We start from the raw sequence: 21,375 nt of genomic DNA on the forward strand, positions 1-21,375 counted from the left end.
TGCTGGTCTTTCCTTTTGACTCTTGTTTTGGGCGCATACTCCACAAGACATTATAAAGTCTCTGATATCTTTTTTCCAAGACGGCCACCAGAAGTAGCGCTTGATGTTTTCTGAGGTCTTGGCCATACCGGGATGTCCTTCCATTAAAGAATCGTGATAACAAGAGATTACTTTTTTTCTGTAAATCTGTGCTGGGTAGGTATAATCGTTCTTGGAAATACAATAAGTTGTCCTTTACTGCAAAGTCCTTTCCCTGCAGATGCCAATTCTGTATGTCTGCTGGAGTTACAAGTTGCCTGGCTTTATCCTTAACTTCCTCTATGGATTCTGTGGCGATTACACCCAGAATTCTTTGTTCGGGAATGATTGGTACAGGTTTAGGGTTGATCAAGTGTTCTTCCACTCCCATCCGAGAAAGGGCATCAGCTTTACCGTTTTTTGTACCAGGTCGATAGGTAATTATGAAGCCAAATTCGGCAAAGAATAATGCCCAACGGAGTTGTCTAGAGGATTGGGCTTTTGCGGTTTTCAAATATTGCAGGTTTCGGTGATCCGTAATCACAGTAACGGTGTGTCGGGCCCCCAGCAGATAATGCCGCCAAGCCTTAAAGGCAGACTTGATAGCCAGAAGTTCCTTGTCAGTAATCGTGTAATTGATTTCAGGAGGCGAGAATTTGCGGGACCAAAATGCCACGGGATGCAACTGATTGGTTACCGGGTCCTTTTGTGATAGAACTGCCCCCATGGCAAGGCTTGAAGCATCAGTTTCCACGATGTAGGGGAGTTCGGGGCGAGGGTGTTTTAAGATTGGTGCAGAGATAAATTTAGTCTTCAAATCCTGGAAAGCTTGTTCCGCCTCGGTAGACCATTCAAAACGTTTGTTTTTCTTTAACAAGGCAGTGATGGGCTGGACTATTCGAGAGAATTCGGGGATAAACCTGCGGTAAAAGTTAGCGAAGCCTAACATGCTTTGCACACCTTTGACGGAGGATGGTGATGGCCATTTGAGAACTGCATCGACCTTCTTTGAATCCATACGCACTCCGCCAGGTGATAATATGAATCCCAAGAATTCAACTTCAGTCACGTTGAAAACACATTTTTCCAACTTAGCGAAAAGTTTGTGCTGACGCAATCTTTCGAGGACCATTTTCACGTGTTTCCGATGTTCAGATTCCGATGAAGAATAAACGAGGATGTCGTCAATGTAAACAACAACACACACATCTATGAGCTCTCTGAGGACATCGTTCATAAAATATTGAAAGGCGGCCGGGGCATTACAAAGTCCGAAGGGCATGACCTGATATTCAAATAGCCCATACTTGGTGCGGAAGGCCGTCTTCCATTCATCGCCCTCTTTTACTCGTACCAAGTGGTAAGCTCCTCTAAGATCCAGCTTTGTATATATGCATGCTTTTCTGACTTGGTCCAGGAGTTCAGGGATCAAAGGTAACGGATATCTATTCTTAACGGTGATCTGGTTCAGGGAGCGATAATCTATACAAGTTCTAAGGTCTCCTTCTTTTTTTGGAACGAAGAACAAAGCTGAAGAAGCAGGGGACTTGGAAGGACGAATAAACCCATTTGCCAGGTATTGATCCAGGTATTGTCGAAGGTGAAGGTTCTCAGGCTCGGTGAGGGCATAAATTCTACTACAAGGAGGAGTAGATCCAGGTATCAGGTCGATCTGGCAGTCATAAGACCTATGAGGAGGTAGAGAGTTAGCCTGATCCTTCTGGAAAACATCTTGGTATTCTAGGTATTCGGGAGGTAACTGGGGAGTCTCTGAAGAAATTGCTGCCAGTGCAACACCAGGTGGAGGGTGACAAGTAGAGACACATTCTGGAAACTGGACCGTTCTTGCTCGCCAATCGATCAGAGGATTGTGTTTCTCTAACCAAGGTATTCCTAGAATAATCTGAAACTGAGGGGCCTTGATCACATCGAACACGATCTTCTCATGGTGTCCATCTTGACTTACTAGCGTCACTTCTTGAGTGGTATGCGTTACTGGCCCGGAGGCTATCTCCGTACCATCCACCGTAGTAATGACGTCCTTTACAGCCTTGGGACAAAGAGTTAGATTCATCCTCAAAACCATTTCATGATCCACATAATTGCCGATGGCACCGCTGTCGACGTAAGCTTCAATTGCATGTAATCGATCCGGATTATCAGGGCTAATGAGGACCATAGGTATCACGAAATGCGAGGTCACGGAACTGGTTTTCACGCTCGGCAAGAGGACCTCTATTCTTGTCGGGCGAGGTCGTTTCCCTGCTCAGAGTTTGTAACTTTGGTAACTGCAGCTCCTACTGCCTTCTTGGCAGGTTTCACCGGACAGTCTCGAAGAAAGTGCCCTGAGTTTCCGCAATAGAGGCATAATTGCAACTGTTTTCTCCTTTCCCGCTCCTTTTGTGTTAGAGGACCTTTCAGACCCCCTATTTGCATGGGTTCCCCGGAGTCTACTCCTTTGGAAGGAGTTGGCGGTTTGGAAAATACTCGAGCATCAAACTTGGAACGATCGGCCTTCCTGTTCTGCAGTCTGTGATCTATTTGAACGACTAAGTCTATATAGTCCGAACAATCTTGTGGGGGATTCACTACTTGGGCTAACACATCTTTGAGCTCTCCGCGTAGACCTCTATAAAACAGCGTAATCCTTTTGTCCTCAGGCCAGTGAGTTTCCACTATCAGTCTGTTGAAAGACGCAATATAAGCCAAAAGGTCTTGATTACCTTGTCGCAACGAAAGAAGCTCATTGTCCAAGGCCTGCCCCTATGAATGTCTTGCGAACAGTTTTTCCATACTGAGCTGAAAAGCTTGAAAATCATGGAGGACCGGATCATCTTGATTTACTAGAGGGATCGACCAGTCTGCCGCATTGCCACTAAGGTACGAAAGCACGAAAGCTACTTTAGCTTGATCAGTTGGAAAGGCTGCTGGCCGGCATAAGAAATGCAACCGGCACTGATTGATAAATACTGCAAACCTCTTTGGGTCACCAGAAAATCGTTCGGGCGGAGCCAGAGGTACATTCCCAGGTAGGTTGATCTGCACTGGATTCATAGAGGATGTAGAAGGAAGATTTCCCCCAGATGCGGGTAACGGGGTCTGTCCGGCTTGTGACTGTAGAAATTGTCTAGCAAGATCATCTGTTCGCTCCTTGGAAATAATCAGTTCCCTTCTTAGAGCGTTCGTTTCCTGACGGGCTGCATGCACTTCTGCCCTTAGTTCCCCAAGTAACTGGGCTAGCTGGTCGGTATCTGAGGTTTCCATAGCGCCTGGACGGGAGTTTTGTGGTAGGCTTTGCGTTCTGTAAAGCTCACCTCATTCCCGTAGAGGCGCCGGTCTTGACTGGGCGTATACCGTATCTTCAAAGGTGATGTGTAACACACGGCTGGCTCTTTGGGCTGGACCTCTGTGCACTGTATGTCTGGCTCGAAGGGTAAGATGTCTGCAGATAGAAAATGTGGGATTAATGAACTGGGTTATTGAATGTCTCTCTCTTCTTCCCTTTCTCTTCTCCTGTAGAACCCCAAAGGTTAACGCTCTCACCTTAGGTAAGTGAACGCCGTGCTCTCCATCTGCCTCGAGGCAGGGTGCTGTAACCAGTTTCTTCACTGGATCAGGGGAGCAGGCCTCTTGACTTCAGAGGACTGCTGTCCGTCGTTTACTACACGAACGGTAAGTTTCGAGTAATTCTAATGTCTTTAAAGTCTTTAGTAATGATGTCTCTTGTTTTGCAGGGTTCCGGCGATGGCGGATGGCGGGCTGAAGTGAGTTGAAGATGGAGCCCGTGTGATGAATAGAAGCGCCTGGAAGCACGTAAGTAAGCGCTTGTTGCCTGCTTCACGATGCGCTCTAACTGTCTTTTTATTTTGCAGGTACAAGTTCGGGGCGGCTGCAGGGTGCCGGAATACCCACTCGGTTAGATGTGGAAAGGAGTAATGGCACGTGAGTATTAAAGTTCCCCAATGTCTTTAAACGCACCTTGTTTTGTCTTTCAGATGCGGGATGCAGCGCCGAAGGCCTCCGCAGCGTGCAAAGAATTGGTAAGCTTTTGTCTTTCAGATGCCGGAATGCAGTGTGAAGACTTCCGGAGCGCACGAAGAGTAGGTAAGCCTTTGTCTTTCAGATGCCGGAATGCAGCGCGAGGCGTTGGTGACAGCCGATGGACCAGGTAAGTGAAGAGCTGTCACTGAAGACCGTAATGCTAACCTGTTCTTTCTTGTCTTTATAGGTGTTGCTGAAGACTGGATTCAGAATGGTAAGCCTTTTTCCTTAGGCCCAGGATCAGATGCAGAAGACACGATGAGCGTTCTGCTGCTGAGGATGCAGAATAACGCAAAGCAAGATTCATCCATCGGGTGTGGTTTAAATAGCCTCCTGTAGTGCTTAGGTGTCTCCTTCCACAGCCACGCCTAGGTGAGAAAAGAGTTCCTGCTTTCCAGAAGAGTTCCAGTGTTCTGAATCTAGGGAGTGGCTCCTGCCCCACCCAACAGGAAAAGTAGTTCCAAACAGAAGAGGATCAGAGACTCAACTGGCAGGCAAGTAAGCAGCATGGTCTGCTGCAGGTAAGTCCACCCAAGCATTATGAGCCCGGCGCTTCCAGCGCTGGGACTGGGCATATTTATGAGCCTGGTGCCACTGGCGCCAGGACTGGGTCCAAAAGGTCCCAATTGGGACTGGTTGGCACTCGGAACCTGGGTTATGGATCTGCTTCCAAGGGAGTTGGGAAAACCCTGACCTTTTGGAAGCAGAGATCATGACAGCTCATCCCCATGTTGATGTGTATCTGATGGTCTATTGTGTTGAATGTTGCCCAGAGGTTGAGGAGAACCAGGAGGCAAGGATGGCCATTATCAAGGATGTTAAGGGCATTGCCGATCACCTTAATGGTAGCAGTTTCCATGCTGCATGTGGGTCCGAAGCCAGATTGGTAGGACAGAAGGATGTTGTTGACTTCGATGTTTTTTGAAGAATTGCATGGCTACTGCTTTCTCATGGATCTTACCTAGGAAGTGAAGATGGTGAACTGGATATCCAGCCCCTTTGATGAGTAGCAATTACCCTAGAGATGGATGGGGATGCAGATTTTTATTCATACATCAATAATTGAAATGACTCAGGTAGTTGGCAAAAGGAAGACTGTTTTAATATCAATTATCTAAAACGGAGCATAATGAACATCAACAAACTTGTTCGATCCTCTTACTCAAACATTGTTAGTAAAAACGGCGATCTTATAATCAAAACTTGTCACCATTGACGTTGACCTGCGTCACTACCAACGTCATCCTACGTGGCAAACTATAAAAACCTACGAGTATGGGTGATTGGCTCTGAGTGAACATCTAAGTATACGATCCATACTAGTCAAAAAAGTGTGAATATGCAATTGGTTACTTAACATCAGGTGGGGCAACTAAGCCATCCCCTAAAAATGCCCATTATGAACTTCACTAAATACACAATGTCCCATTGGTTTACACAAATATAGGACCCCTAAATACGCAGTCCTCTACAATTGGTTGGCACTCTAATCTCTGTCAGGACTTTTCCATCTACGTCTAGCAGCATGCAGGCTGGCCATCCAGGTGCTGGTGAGCCTGCCTTAGCAATTGCTTCCCACCAATTAGCATATCAATCCATCATCACCTCAGTGGTCTGCTGTCAATTAGGCCTTTGAAGCTCGGCCTTGAGAGTGTTCTTAGCTCTGAGAAATTTAGGGAGTGAAAAGCACAGCCTGCCCTCGTGCATAGGTGTAACCATCTCGTTCGTCCAACTTCATGTTTCCATGTGACTAGAGACCATGGAATCGAGCCTTTTGGTGCATTTAATACGATTTTTTAATAGATCTCTGACATCTTCCTTGTTATGTTCATGCTTTCTGAACAGGAGGTCTGTTCCTTAACACGATTTGTATCCAATGTCAGTTCACTCCAGTTTGATGAGACCTTGGCTTCTTGGCTCATCCAGCCTTGTCTACTGAGATTCACGTTGTAATTCAATTTGCTTTTTAACTGCGACAAACAAGAAATTAGGCCTTCTTGCTATTGTCCAGCACTGCTATAATGCATAGTGGAAACATTCATCCTTTATTGTCCATAGGTATATATGTATATGTTGCCGCTTGCTGCAATCTATTCACTATAAGCTTGAGGCTAGCTTTTAAGATTACTTTGCCTGCTGGATTTCTTTTGCATCTGTACACATGTAAAATGACTCAATACCTTTATCTATTTCTGTGGCATAAGCTTTTTCACCTTGATCCCAAGATGTCACTTATCCTTGATACTTTTTTGATGCCTTATAGAATATCTGCATCCTCTGGTCTCTGAATCTCCTCTAGGTCTGTTACCTCAACTCTGTTTGAAGTATACTGCCAATGGTTAGTGATGTTACCATTCTTCCTTGCCGTTTATTGGCTCTGCTTCTTCAGGGATTTCATTCAAATGGCCATCATATTTTCTTGTATCAGGTATGGTTTTCTCATTGGGAACCTTGCTTCCAGGAGTCTCTTTGCTGTCGGTATTTTCACTGGTACTGCACAAAGCCCATACTCTGCTCTTTGTTGGTTCAACTGTTCTGTGTATGTCACATACTCTGGTTTCTAACATACAGGTAAAAGGGGCAGAACGGTTGAGGCCAGGGTACTTGGCTTCTCCTCTACACTCCCTCCTCTGGGTGATTTATCGACCACTCTCTCATCATCCTTCACATCCAGGCATTTCGGGTTGAAGAAAAGGTTCTTTGGGATCCATATCTTTATGACTCCCTTCAGGCATCCAGCTGATTTAACATGAATGTAGAGGAGGAGCCAAGTAACCCCACTCCGCCTACCCCGCCTACATTACTTGAGAAGTATGAACCAAAGTATGTGATATATATTACACCAAGGCAAGAAGAAGAGCAACGACTCTGTGCAATACCCATAAGAATGCCTATACCTAAGAGAATATGGGAAGTAAAGTATCCATTAAGGAAACCATACCTACATCCAAGGCAATATGATGGGGGCCGTAGCCTTTCCAGTCAAGTAGGTAGAATAGTTTAGATTTGGAGATCTTGGAGTCCAGAATGCTTTTGACTTCAAACTCGAGTTCTCCATCAACTAGGATAGGTTTTGGAGATTTGGTTAGTCGGGTTTGAGGTTGCACGGGTTTTAATAGAGAGACGTGGAGGACCGGATGTATCTTCATGTGCGGGGGCAAGTCCAACTTGACCGCTACTGGGTTTACTATGGTAGTGATGGAATAGGGACCAAGGTATCTTGGGTTGAATGTGCGTGGCCCTTTTAGAGGTAGATATTTGGTGGATAACCAGACTTGATCCCCTACTTGATATTGAGGGGCCTCCTTCCGATGTTGATCTGCTCCTTTCTTGTATTGTTCTTTAGCCCTTTGAAGGTGAGAAACAGCTTCCTTAAAGGCTTGGGTGATTGTAGAATGCAGGTAGTCTACTGCTGGTGTTTCAAGATCTTGGAGGGGATCCAACTCCGAGGTTCGAGGGTGACTGCCGTACAAAAGAAAAAACGGGGTTTTCCCAGTTCCCGAATGGACAGAGTTATTGTAGGCATATTCGGCTATCCAAAGGATGTCTTTCCAAGTTTTTTCAGTTTGTTGCAGCATGCAGCGTAAATACTGTTCCAGAGTTTGATTGGTCCTCTCGGTTTGTCCGTCGGTCTGAGGGTGGTGACTGGTCGATAGTCTCACATCAATTTGAGCCGACCGACAGCAACTTCGCCAAAAATGAGAAATAAATTGACTACCTCGATCCAAAATTAGAACCGAAGGAAAACCGTGCAGTCGGACGATGTTTTCGAGAAATTCTCGGGCCAGAGTTGCTGCTGTTGGCAAGCCTTTGAGCGGAATGAAATGCGCCATTTTGGAGAATAAGTCCACGATTACTAGAATCGTATTGTATCCAGAGCATGGAGGTAGATCGGTGATGAAGTCCATAGAAAGCGTATGCCAAGGGCGAGGTGGGATGTCAATAGGGCGTAAGAGGCCTGCTGGTCTTTCCTTTTGACTCTTGTTTTGGGCGCATACTCCACAAGACATTATAAAGTCTCTGATATCTTTTTTCCAAGACGGCCACCAGAAGTAGCGCTTGATGTTTTCTGAGGTCTTGGCCATACCGGGATGTCCTTCCATTAAAGAATCGTGATAACAAGAGATTACTTTTTTTCTGTAAATCTGTGCTGGGTAGGTATAATCGTTCTTGGAAATACAATAAGTTGTCCTTTACTGCAAAGTCCTTTCCCTGCAGATGCCAATTCTGTATGTCTGCTGGAGTTACAAGTTGCCTGGCTTTATCCTTAACTTCCTCTATGGATTCTGTGGCGATTACACCCAGAATTCTTTGTTCGGGAATGATTGGTACAGGTTTAGGGTTGATCAAGTGTTCTTCCACTCCCATCCGAGAAAGGGCATCAGCTTTACCGTTTTTTGTACCAGGTCGATAGGTAATTATGAAGCCAAATTCGGCAAAGAATAATGCCCAACGGAGTTGTCTAGAGGATTGGGCTTTTGCGGTTTTCAAATATTGCAGGTTTCGGTGATCCGTAATCACAGTAACGGTGTGTCGGGCCCCCAGCAGATAATGCCGCCAAGCCTTAAAGGCAGACTTGATAGCCAGAAGTTCCTTGTCAGTAATCGTGTAATTGATTTCAGGAGGCGAGAATTTGCGGGACCAAAATGCCACGGGATGCAACTGATTGGTTACCGGGTCCTTTTGTGATAGAACTGCCCCCATGGCAAGGCTTGAAGCATCAGTTTCCACGATGTAGGGGAGTTCGGGGCGAGGGTGTTTTAAGATTGGTGCAGAGATAAATTTAGTCTTCAAATCCTGGAAAGCTTGTTCCACCTCGGTAGACCATTCAAAACGTTTGTTTTTCTTTAACAAGGCAGTGATGGGCTGGACTATTCGAGAGAATTCGGGGATAAACCTGCGGTAAAAGTTAGCGAAGCCTAACATGCTTTGCACACCTTTGACGGAGGATGGTGATGGCCATTTGAGAACTGCATCGACCTTCTTTGAATCCATACGCACTCCGCCAGGTGATAATATGAATCCCAAGAATTCAACTTCAGTCACGTTGAAAACACATTTTTCCAACTTAGCGAAAAGTTTGTGCTGACGCAATCTTTCGAGGACCATTTTCACGTGTTTCCGATGTTCAGATTCCGATGAAGAATAAACGAGGATGTCGTCAATGTAAACAACAACACACACATCTATGAGCTCTCTGAGGACATCGTTCATAAAATATTGAAAGGCGGCCGGGGCATTACAAAGTCCGAAGGGCATGACCTGATATTCAAATAGCCCATACTTGGTGCGGAAGGCCGTCTTCCATTCATCGCCCTCTTTTACTCGTACCAAGTGGTAAGCTCCTCTAAGATCCAGCTTTGTATATATGCATGCTTTTCTGACTTGGTCCAGGAGTTCAGGGATCAAAGGTAACGGATATCTATTCTTAACGGTGATCTGGTTCAGGGAGCGATAATCTATACAAGTTCTAAGGTCTCCTTCTTTTTTTGGAACGAAGAACAAAGCTGAAGAAGCAGGGGACTTGGAAGGACGAATAAACCCATTTGCCAGGTATTGATCCAGGTATTGTCGAAGGTGAAGGTTCTCAGGCTCGGTGAGGGCATAAATTCTACTACAAGGAGGAGTAGATCCAGGTATCAGGTCGATCTGGCAGTCATAAGACCTATGAGGAGGTAGAGAGTTAGCCTGATCCTTCTGGAAAACATCTTGGTATTCTAGGTATTCGGGAGGTAACTGGGGAGTCTCTGAAGAAATTGCTGCCAGTGCAACACCAGGTGGAGGGTGACAAGTAGAGACACATTCTGGAAACTGGACCGTTCTTGCTCGCCAATCGATCAGAGGATTGTGTTTCTCTAACCAAGGTATTCCTAGAATAATCTGAAACTGAGGGGCCTTGATCACATCGAACACGATCTTCTCATGGTGTCCATCTTGACTTACTAGCGTCACTTCTTGAGTGGTATGCGTTACTGGCCCGGAGGCTATCTCCGTACCATCCACCGTAGTAATGACGTCCTTTACAGCCTTGGGACAAAGAGTTAGATTCATCCTCAAAACCATTTCATGATCCACATAATTGCCGATGGCACCGCTGTCGACGTAAGCTTCAATTGCATGTAATCGATCCGGATTATCAGGGCTAATGAGGACCATAGGTATCACGAAATGCGAGGTCACGGAACTGGTTTTCACGCTCGGCAAGAGGACCTCTATTCTTGTCGGGCGAGGTCGTTTCCCTGCTCAGAGTTTGTAACTTTGGTAACTGCAGCTCCTACTGCCTTCTTGGCAGGTTTCACCGGACAGTCTCGAAGAAAGTGCCCTGAGTTTCCGCAATAGAGGCATAATTGCAACTGTTTTCTCCTTTCCCGCTCCTTTTGTGTTAGAGGACCTTTCAGACCCCCTATTTGCATGGGTTCCCCGGAGTCTACTCCTTTGGAAGGAGTTGGCGGTTTGGAAAATACTCGAGCATCAAACTTGGAACGATCGGCCTTCCTGTTCTGCAGTCTGTGATCTATTTGAACGACTAAGTCTATATAGTCCGAACAATCTTGTGGGGGATTCACTACTTGGGCTAACACATCTTTGAGCTCTCCGCGTAGACCTCTATAAAACAGCGTAATCCTTTTGTCCTCAGGCCAGTGAGTTTCCACTATCAGTCTGTTGAAAGACGCAATATAAGCCAAAAGGTCTTGATTACCTTGTCGCAACGAAAGAAGCTCATTGTCCAAGGCCTGCCCCTATGAATGTCTTGCGAACAGTTTTTCCATACTGAGCTGAAAAGCTTGAAAATCATGGAGGACCGGATCATCTTGATTTACTAGAGGGATCGACCAGTCTGCCGCATTGCCACTAAGGTACGAAAGCACGAAAGCTACTTTAGCTTGATCAGTTGGAAAGGCTGCTGGCCGGCATAAGAAATGCAACCGGCACTGATTGATAAATACTGCAAACCTCTTTGGGTCACCAGAAAATCGTTCGGGCGGAGCCAGAGGTACATTCCCAGGTAGGTTGATCTGCACTGGATTCATAGAGGATGTAGAAGGAAGATTTCCCCCAGATGCGGGTAACGGGGTCTGTCCGGCTTGTGACTGTAGAAATTGTCTAGCAAGATCATCTGTTCGCTCCTTGGAAATAATCAGTTCCCTTCTTAGAGCGTTCGTTTCCTGACGGGCTGCATGCACTTCTGCCCTTAGTTCCCCAAGTAACTGGGCTAGCTGGTCGGTATCTGAGGTTTCCATAGCGCCTGGACGGGAGTTTTGTGGTAGGCTTTGCGTTCTGTAAAGCTCACCTCATTCCCGTAGAGGCGCCGGTCTTGACTGGGCGTATACCGTATCTTCAAAGGTGATGTGTAACACACGGCTGGCTCTTTGGGCTGGACCTCTGTGCACTGTATGTCTGGCTCGAAGGGTAAGATGTCTGCAGATAGAAAATGTGGGATTAATGAACTGGGTTATTGAATGTCTCTCTCTTCTTCCCTTTCTCTTCTCCTGTAGAACCCCAAAGGTTAACGCTCTCACCTTAGGTAAGTGAACGCCGTGCTCTCCATCTGCCTCGAGGCAGGGTGCTGTAACCAGTTTCTTCACTGGATCAGGGGAGCAGGCCTCTTGACTTCAGAGGACTGCTGTCCGTCGTTTACTACACGAACGGTAAGTTTCGAGTAATTCTAATGTCTTTAAAGTCTTTAGTAATGATGTCTCTTGTTTTGCAGGGTTCCGGCGATGGCGGATGGCGGGCTGAAGTGAGTTGAAGATGGAGCCCGTGTGATGAATAGAAGCGCCTGGAAGCACGTAAGTAAGCGCTTGTTGCCTGCTTCACGATGCGCTCTAACTGTCTTTTTATTTTGCAGGTACAAGTTCGGGGCGGCTGCAGGGTGCCGGAATACCCACTCGGTTAGATGTGGAAAGGAGTAATGGCACGTGAGTATTAAAGTTCCCCAATGTCTTTAAACGCACCTTGTTTTGTCTTTCAGATGCGGGATGCAGCGCCGAAGGCCTCCGCAGCGTGCAAAGAATTGGTAAGCTTTTGTCTTTCAGATGCCGGAATGCAGTGTGAAGACTTCCGGAGCGCACGAAGAGTAGGTAAGCCTTTGTCTTTCAGATGCCGGAATGCAGCGCGAGGCGTTGGTGACAGCCGATGGACCAGGTAAGTGAAGAGCTGTCACTGAAGACCGTAATGCTAACCTGTTCTTTCTTGTCTTTATAGGTGTTGCTGAAGACTGGATTCAGAATGGTAAGCCTTTTTCCTTAGGCCCAGGATCAGATGCAGAAGACACGATGAGCGTTCTGCTGCTGAGGATGCAGAATAACGCAAAGCAAGATTCATCCATCGGGTGCGGTTTAAATAGCCTCCTGTAGTGCTTAGGTGTCTCCTTCCACAGCCACGCCTAGGTGAGAAAAGAGTTCCTGCTTTCCAGAAGAGTTCCAGTGTTCTGAATCTAGGGAGTGGCTCCTGCCCCACCCAACAGGAAAAGTAGTTCCAAACAGAAGAGGATCAGAGACTCAACTGGCAGGCAAGTAAGCAGCATGGTCTGCTGCAGGTAAGTCCACCCAAGCATTATGAGCCCGGCGCTTCCAGCGCTGGGACTGGGCATATTTATGAGCCTGGTGCCACTGGCGCCAGGACTGGGTCCAAAAGGTCCCAATTGGGACTGGTTGGCACTCGGAACCTGGGTTATGGATCTGCTTCCAAGGGAGTTGGGAAAACCCTGACCTTTTGGAAGCAGAGATCATGACAGCTCATCCCCATGTTGATGTGTATCTGATGGTCTATTGTGTTGAATGTTGCCCAGAGGTTGAGGAGAACCAGGAGGCAAGGATGGCCATTATCAAGGATGTTAAGGGCATTGCCGATCACCTTAATGGTAGCAGTTTCCATGCTGCATGTGGGTCCGAAGCCAGATTGGTAGGACAGAAGGATGTTGTTGACTTCGATGTTTTTTGAAGAATTGCATGGCTACTGCTTTCTCATGGATCTTACCTAGGAAGTGAAGATGGTGAACTGGATATCCAGCCCCTTTGATGAGTAGCAATTACCCTAGAGATGGATGGGGATGCAGATTTTTATTCATACATCAATAATTGAAATGACTCAGGTAGTTGGCAAAAGGAAGACTGTTTTAATATCAATTATCTAAAACGGAGCATAATGAACATCAACAAACTTGTTCGATCCTCTTACTCAAACATTGTTAGTAAAAACGGCGATCTTATAATCAAAACTTGTCACCATTGACGTTGACCTGCGTCACTACCAACGTCATCCTACGTGGCAAACTATAAAAACCTACGAGTATGGGTGATTGGCTCTGAGTGAACATCTAAGTATACGATCCATACTAGTCAAAAAAGTGTGAATATGCAATTGGTTACTTAACATCAGGTGGGGCAACTAAGCCATCCCCTAAAAATGCCCATTATGAACTTCACTAAATACACAATGTCCCATTGGTTTACACAACTATAGGACCCCTAAGTACGCAGTCCTCTACAATTGGTTGGCACTCTAATCTCTGTCAGGACTTTTCCATCTACGTCTAGCAGCATGCAGGCTGGCCATCCAGGTGCTGGTGAGCCTGCCTTAGCAATTGCTTCCCACCAATTAGCATATCAATCCATCATCACCTCAGTGGTCTGCTGTCAATTAGGCCTTTGAAGCTCGGCCTTGAGAGTGTTCTTAGCTCTGAGAAATTTAGGGAGTGAAAAGCACAGCCTGCCCTCGTGCATAGGTGTAACCATCTCGTTCGTCCAACTTCATGTTTCCATGTGACTAGAGACCATGGAATCGAGCCTTTTGGTGCATTTAATACGATTTTTTAATAGATCTCTGACATCTTCCTTGTTATGTTCATGCTTTCTGAACAGGAGGTCTGTTCCTTAACACGATTTGTATCCAATGTCAGTTCACTCCAGTTTGATGAGACCTTGGCTTCTTGGCTCATCCAGCCTTGTCTACTGAGATTCACGTTGTAATTCAATTTGCTTTTTAACTGCGACAAACAAGAAATTAGGCCTTCTTGCTATTGTCCAGCACTGCTATAATGCATAGTGGAAACATTCATCCTTTATTGTCCATAGGTATATATGTTTATGTTGCCGCTTGCTGCAATCTATTCACTATAAGCTTGAGGCTAGCTTTTAAGATTACTTTGCCTGCTGGATTTCTTTTGCATCTGTACACATGTAAAATGACTCAATACCTTTATCTATTTCTGTGGCATAAGCTTTTTCACCTTGATCCCAAGATGTCACTTATCCTTGATACTTTTTTGATGCCTTATAGAATATCTGCATCCTCTGGTCTCTGAATCTCCTCTAGGTCTGTTACCTCAACTCTGTTTGAAGTATACTGCCAATGGTTAGTGATGTTACCATTCTTCCTTGCCGTTTATTGGCCCTGCTTCTTCAGGGATTTCATTCAAATGGCCATCATATTTTCTTGTATCAGGTATGGTTTTCTCATTGGGAACCTTGCTTCCAGGAGTCTCTTTGCTGTCGGTATTTTCACTGGTACTGCACAAAGCCCATACTCTGCTCTTTGTTGGTTCAACTGTTCTGTGTATGTCACATACTCTGGTTTCTAACATACAGGTAAAAGGGGCAGAACGGTTGAGGCCAGGGTACTTGGCTTCTCCTCTACACTCCCTCCTCTGGGTGATTTATCGACCACTCTCTCATCATCCTTCACATCCAGGCATTTCGGGTTGAAGAAAAGGTTCTTTGGGATCCATATCTTTATGACTCCCTTCAGGCATCCAGCTGATTTAACATGAATGTAGAGGAGGAGCCAAGTAACCCCACTCCGCCTACCCCGCCTACATTACTTGAGAAGTATGAACCAAAGTATGTGATATATATTACACCAAGGCAAGAAGAAGAGCAACGACTCTGTGCAATACCCATAAGAATGCCTATACCTAAGAGAATATGGGAAGTAAAGTATCCATTAAGGAAACCATACCTACATCCAAGGCAATATGATGGGGGCCGTAGCCTTTCCAGTCAATTAGGTAGAATAGTTTAGATTTGGAGATCTTGGAGTCCAGAATGCTTTTGACTTCAAACTCGAGTTCTCCATCAACTAGAATAGGTTTTGGAGATTTGGTTAGTCGGGTTTGAGGTTGCACGGGTTTTAATAGAGAGACGTGGAGGACCGGATGTATCTTCATGTGCGGGGGCAAGTCCAACTTGACCGCTACTGGGTTTACTATGGTAGTGATGGAATAGGGACCAAGGTATCTTGGGTTGAATGTGCGTGGCCCTTTTAGAGGTAGATATTTGGTGGATAACCAGACTTGATCCCCTACTTGATATTGAGGGGCCTCCTTCCGATGTTGATCTGCTCCTTTCTTGTATTGTTCTTTAGCCCTTTGAAGGTGAGAAACAGCTTCCTTAAAGGCTTGGGTGATTGTAGAATGCAGGTAGTCTACTGCTGGTGTTTCAAGATCTTGGAGGGGATCCAACTCCGAGGTTCGAGGGTGACTGCCGTACAAAAGAAAAAACGGGGTTTTCCCAGTTCCCGAATGGACAGAGTTATTGTAGGCATATTCGGCTATCCAAAGGATGTCTTTCCAAGTTTTTTCAGTTTGTTGCAGCATGCAGCGTAAATACTGTTCCAGAGTTTGATTGGTCCTCTCGGTTTGTCCGTCGGTCTGAGGGTGGTGACTGGTCGATAGTCTCACATCAATTTGAGCCGACCGACAGCAACTTCGCCAAAAATGAGAAATAAATTGACTACCTCGATCCAAAATTAGAACCGAAGGAAAACCGTGCAGTCGGACGATGTTTTCGAGAAATTCTCGGGCCAGAGTTGCTGCTGTTGGCAAGCCTTTGAGCGGAATGAAATGCGCCATTTTGGAGAATAAGTCCACGATTACTAGAATCGTATTGTATCCAGAGCATGGAGGTAGATCGGTGATGAAGTCCATAGAAAGCGTATGCCAAGGGCGAGGTGGGATGTCAATAGGGCGTAAGAGGCCTGCTGGTCTTTCCTTTTGACTCTTGTTTTGGGCGCATACTCCACAAGACATTATAAAGTCTCTGATATCTTTTTTCCAAGACGGCCACCAGAAGTAGCGCTTGATGTTTTCTGAGGTCTTGGCCATACCGGGATGTCCTTCCATTAAAGAATCGTGATAACAAGAGATTACTTTTTTTCTGTAAATCTGTGCTGGGTAGGTATAATCGTTCTTGGAAATACAATAAGTTGTCCTTTACTGCAAAGTCCTTTCCCTGCAGATGCCAATTCTGTATGTCTGCTGGAGTTACAAGTTGCCTGGCTTTATCCTTAACTTCCTCTATGGATTCTGTGGCGATTACACCCAGAATTCTTTGTTCGGGAATGATTGGTACAGGTTTAGGGTTGATCAAGTGTTCTTCCACTCCCATCCGAGAAAGGGCATCAGCTTTACCGTTTTTTGTACCAGGTCGATAGGTAATTATGAAGCCAAATTCGGCAAAGAATAATGCCCAACGGAGTTGTCTAGAGGATTGGGCTTTTGCGGTTTTCAAATATTGCAGGTTTCGGTGATCCGTAATCACAGTAACGGTGTGTCGGGCCCCCAGCAGATAATGCCGCCAAGCCTTAAAGGCAGACTTGATAGCCAGAAGTTCCTTGTCAGTAATCGTGTAATTGATTTCAGGAGGCGAGAATTTGCGGGACCAAAATGCCACGGGATGCAACTGATTGGTTACCGGGTCCTTTTGTGATAGAACTGCCCCCATGGCAAGGCTTGAAGCATCAGTTTCCACGATGTAGGGGAGTTCGGGGCGAGGGTGTTTTAAGATTGGTGCAGAGATAAATTTAGTCTTCAAATCCTGGAAAGCTTGTTCCGCCTCGGTAGACCATTCAAAACGTTTGTTTTTCTTTAACAAGGCAGTGATGGGCTGGACTATTCGAGAGAATTCGGGGATAAACCTGCGGTAAAAGTTAGCGAAGCCTAACATGCTTTGCACACCTTTGACGGAGGATGGTGATGGCCATTTGAGAACTGCATCGACCTTCTTTGAATCCATACGCACTCCGCCAGGTGATAATATGAATCCCAAGAATTCAACTTCAGTCACGTTGAAAACACATTTTTCCAACTTAGCGAAAAGTTTGTGCTGACGCAATCTTTCGAGGACCATTTTCACGTGTTTCCGATGTTCAGATTCCGATGAAGAATAAACGAGGATGTCGTCAATGTAAACAACAACACACACATCTATGAGCTCTCTGAGGACATCGTTCATAAAATATTGAAAGGCGGCCGGGGCATTACAAAGTCCGAAGGGCATGACCTGATATTCAAATAGCCCATACTTGGTGCGGAAGGCCGTCTTCCATTCATCGCCCTCTTTTACTCGTACCAAGTGGTAAGCTCCTCTAAGATCCAGCTTTGTATATATGCATGCTTTTCTGACTTGGTCCAGGAGTTCAGGGATCAAAGGTAACGGATATCTATTCTTAACGGTGATCTGGTTCAGGGAGCGATAATCTATACAAGTTCTAAGGTCTCCTTCTTTTTTTGGAACGAAGAACAAAGCTGAAGAAGCAGGGGACTTGGAAGGACGAATAAACCCATTTGCCAGGTATTGATCCAGGGATTGTCGAAGGTGAAGGTTCTCAGGCTCGGTGAGGGCATAATTTCTACTACAAGGAGGAGTAGATCCAGGTATCAGGTCGATCTGGCAGTCATAAGACCTATGAGGAGGTAGAGAGTTAGCCTGATCCTTCTGGAAAACATCTTGGTATTCTAGGTATTCGGGAGGTAACTGGGGAGTCTCTGAAGAAATTGCTGCCAGTGCAACACCAGGTGGAGGGTGACAAGTAGAGACACATTCTGGAAACTGGACCGTTCTTGCTCGCCAATCGATCAGAGGATTGTGTTTCTCTAACCAAGGTATTCCTAGAATAATCTGAAACTGAGGGGCCTTGATCACATCGAACACGATCTTCTCATGGTGTCCATCTTGACTTACTAGCGTCACTTCTTGAGTGGTATGCGTTACTGGCCCGGAGGCTATCTCCGTACCATCCACCGTAGTAATGACGTCCTTTACAGCCTTGGGACAAAGAGTTAGATTCATCCTCAAAACCATTTCATGATCCACATAATTGCCGATGGCACCGCTGTCGACGTAAGCTTCAATTGCATGTAATCGATCCGGATTATCAGGGCTAATGAGGACCATAGGTATCACGAAATGCGAGGTCACGGAACTGGTTTTCACGCTCGGCAAGAGGACCTCTATTCTTGTCGGGCGAGGTCGTTTCCCTGCTCAGAGTTTGTAACTTTGGTAACTGCAGCTCCTACTGCCTTCTTGGCAGGTTTCACCGGACAGTCTCGAAGAAAGTGCCCTGAGTTTCCGCAATAGAGGCATAATTGCAACTGTTTTCTCCTTTCCCGCTCCTTTTGTGTTAGAGGACCTTTCAGACCCCCTATTTGCATGGGTTCCCCGGAGTCTACTCCTTTGGAAGGAGTTGGCGGTTTGGAAAATACTCGAGCATCAAACTTGGAACGATCGGCCTTCCTGTTCTGCAGTCTGTGATCTATTTGAACGACTAAGTCTATATAGTCCGAACAATCTTGTGGGGGATTCACTACTTGGGCTAACACATCTTTGAGCTCTCCGCGTAGACCTCTATAAAACAGCGTAATCCTTTTGTCCTCAGGCCAGTGAGTTTCCACTATCAGTCTGTTGAAAGACGCAATATAAGCCAAAAGGTCTTGATTACCTTGTCGCAACGAAAGAAGCTCATTGTCCAAGGCCTGCCCCTATGAATGTCTTGCGAACAGTTTTTCCATACTGAGCTGAAAAGCTTGAAAATCATGGAGGACCGGATCATCTTGATTTACTAGAGGGATCGACCAGTCTGCCGCATTGCCACTAAGGTACGAAAGCACGAAAGCTACTTTAGCTTGATCAGTTGGAAAGGCTGCTGGCCGGCATAAGAAATGCAACCGGCACTGATTGATAAATACTGCAAACCTCTTTGGGTCACCAGAAAATCGTTCGGGCGGAGCCGGAGGTACATTCCCAGGTAGGTTGATCTGCACTGGATTCATAGAGGATGTAGAAGGAAGATTTCCCCCAGATGCGGGTAACGGGGTCTGTCCGGCTTGTGACTGTAGAAATTGTCTAGCAAGATCATCTGTTCGCTCCTTGGAAATAATCAGTTCCCTTCTTAGAGCGTTCGTTTCCTGACGGGCTGCATGCACTTCTGCCCTTAGTTCCCCAAGTAACTGGGCTAGCTGGTCGGTATCTGAGGTTTCCATAGCGCCTGGATGGGAGTTTTGTGGTAGGCTTTGCGTTCTGTAAAGCTCACCTCATTCCCGTAGAGGCGCCGGTCTTGACTGGGCGTATACCGTATCTTCAAAGGTGATGTGTAACACACGGCTGGCTCTTTGGGCTGGACCTCTGTGCACTGTATGTCTGGCTCGAAGGGTAAGATGTCTGCAGATAGAAAATGTGGGATTAATGAACTGGGTTATTGAATGTCTCTCTCTTCTTCCCTTTCTCTTCTCCTGTAGAACCCCAAAGGTTAACGCTCTCACCTTAGGTAAGTGAACGCCGTGCTCTCCATCTGCCTCGAGGCAGGGTGCTGTAACCAGTTTCTTCACTGGATCAGGGGAGCAGGCCTCTTGACTTCAGAGGACTGCTGTCCGTCGTTTACTACACGAACGGTAAGTTTCGAGTAATTCTAATGTCTTTAAAGTCTTTAGTAATGATGTCTCTTGTTTTGCAGGGTTCCGGCGATGGCGGATGGCGGGCTGAAGTGAGTTGAAGATGGAGCCCGTGTGATGAATAGAAGCGCCTGGAAGCACGTAAGTAAGCGCTTGTTGCCTGCTTCACGATGCGCTCTAACTGTCTTTTTATTTTGCAGGTACAAGTTCGGGGCGGCTGCAGGGTGCCGGAATACCCACTCGGTTAGATGTGGAAAGGAGTAATGGCACGTGAGTATTAAAGTTCCCCAATGTCTTTAAACGCACCTTGTTTTGTCTTTCAGATGCGGGATGCAGCGCCGAAGGCCTCCGCAGCGTGCAAAGAATTGGTAAGCTTTTGTCTTTCAGATGCCGGAATGCAGTGTGAAGACTTCCGGAGCGCACGAAGAGTAGGTAAGCCTTTGTCTTTCAGATGCCGGAATGCAGCGCGAGGCGTTGGTGACAGCCGATGGACCAGGTAAGTGAAGAGCTGTCACTGAAGACCGTAATGCTAACCTGTTCTTTCTTGTCTTTATAGGTGTTGCTGAAGACTGGATTCAGAATGGTAAGCCTTTTTCCTTAGGCCCAGGATCAGATGCAGAAGACACGATGAGCGTTCTGCTGCTGAGGATGCAGAATAACGCAAAGCAAGATTCATCCATCGGGTGTGGTTTAAATAGCCTCCTGTAGTGCTTAGGTGTCTCCTTCCACAGCCACGCCTAGGTGAGAAAAGAGTTCCTGCTTTCCAGAAGAGTTCCAGTGTTCTGAATCTAGGGAGTGGCTCCTGCCCCACCCAACAGGAAAAGTAGTTCCAAACAGAAGAGGATCAGAGACTCAACTGGCAGGCAAGTAAGCAGCATGGTCTGCTGCAGGTAAGTCCACCCAAGCATTATGAGCCCGGCGCTTCCAGCGCTGGGACTGGGCATATTTATGAGCCTGGTGCCACTGGCGCCAGGACTGGGTCCAAAAGGTCCCAATTGGGACTGGTTGGCACTCGGAACCTGGGTTATGGATCTGCTTCCAAGGGAGTTGGGAAAACCCTGACCTTTTGGAAGCAGAGATCATGACAGCTCATCCCCATGTTGATGTGTATCTGATGGTCTATTGTGTTGAATGTTGCCCAGAGGTTGAGGAGAACCAGGAGGCAAGGATGGCCATTATCAAGGATGTTAAGGGCATTGCCGATCACCTTAATGGTAGCAGTTTCCATGCTGCATGTGGGTCCGAAGCCAGATTGGTAGGACAGAAGGATGTTGTTGACTTCGATGTTTTTTGAAGAATTGCATGGCTACTGCTTTCTCATGGATCTTACCTAGGAAGTGAAGATGGTGAACTGGATATCCAGCCCCTTTGATGAGTAGCAATTACCCTAGAGATGGATGGGGATGCAGATTTTTATTCATACATCAATAATTGAAATGACTCAGGTAGTTGGCAAAAGGAAGACTGTTTTAATATCAATTATCTAAAACGGAGCATAATGAACATCAACAAACTTGTTCGATCCTCTTACTCAAACATTGTTAGTAAAAACGGCGATCTTATAATCAAAACTTGTCACCATTGACGTTGACCTGCGTCACTACCAACGTCATCCTACGTGGCAAACTATAAAAACCTACGAGTATGGG

Source organism: Ambystoma mexicanum, chromosome 2p (assembly GCF_040938575.1).
Source record: "Ambystoma mexicanum isolate Mex_15411 chromosome 2p, UKY_AmexF1_1, whole genome shotgun sequence".
NCBI classification, from domain to species: domain Eukaryota; kingdom Metazoa; phylum Chordata; class Amphibia; order Caudata; family Ambystomatidae; genus Ambystoma; species Ambystoma mexicanum.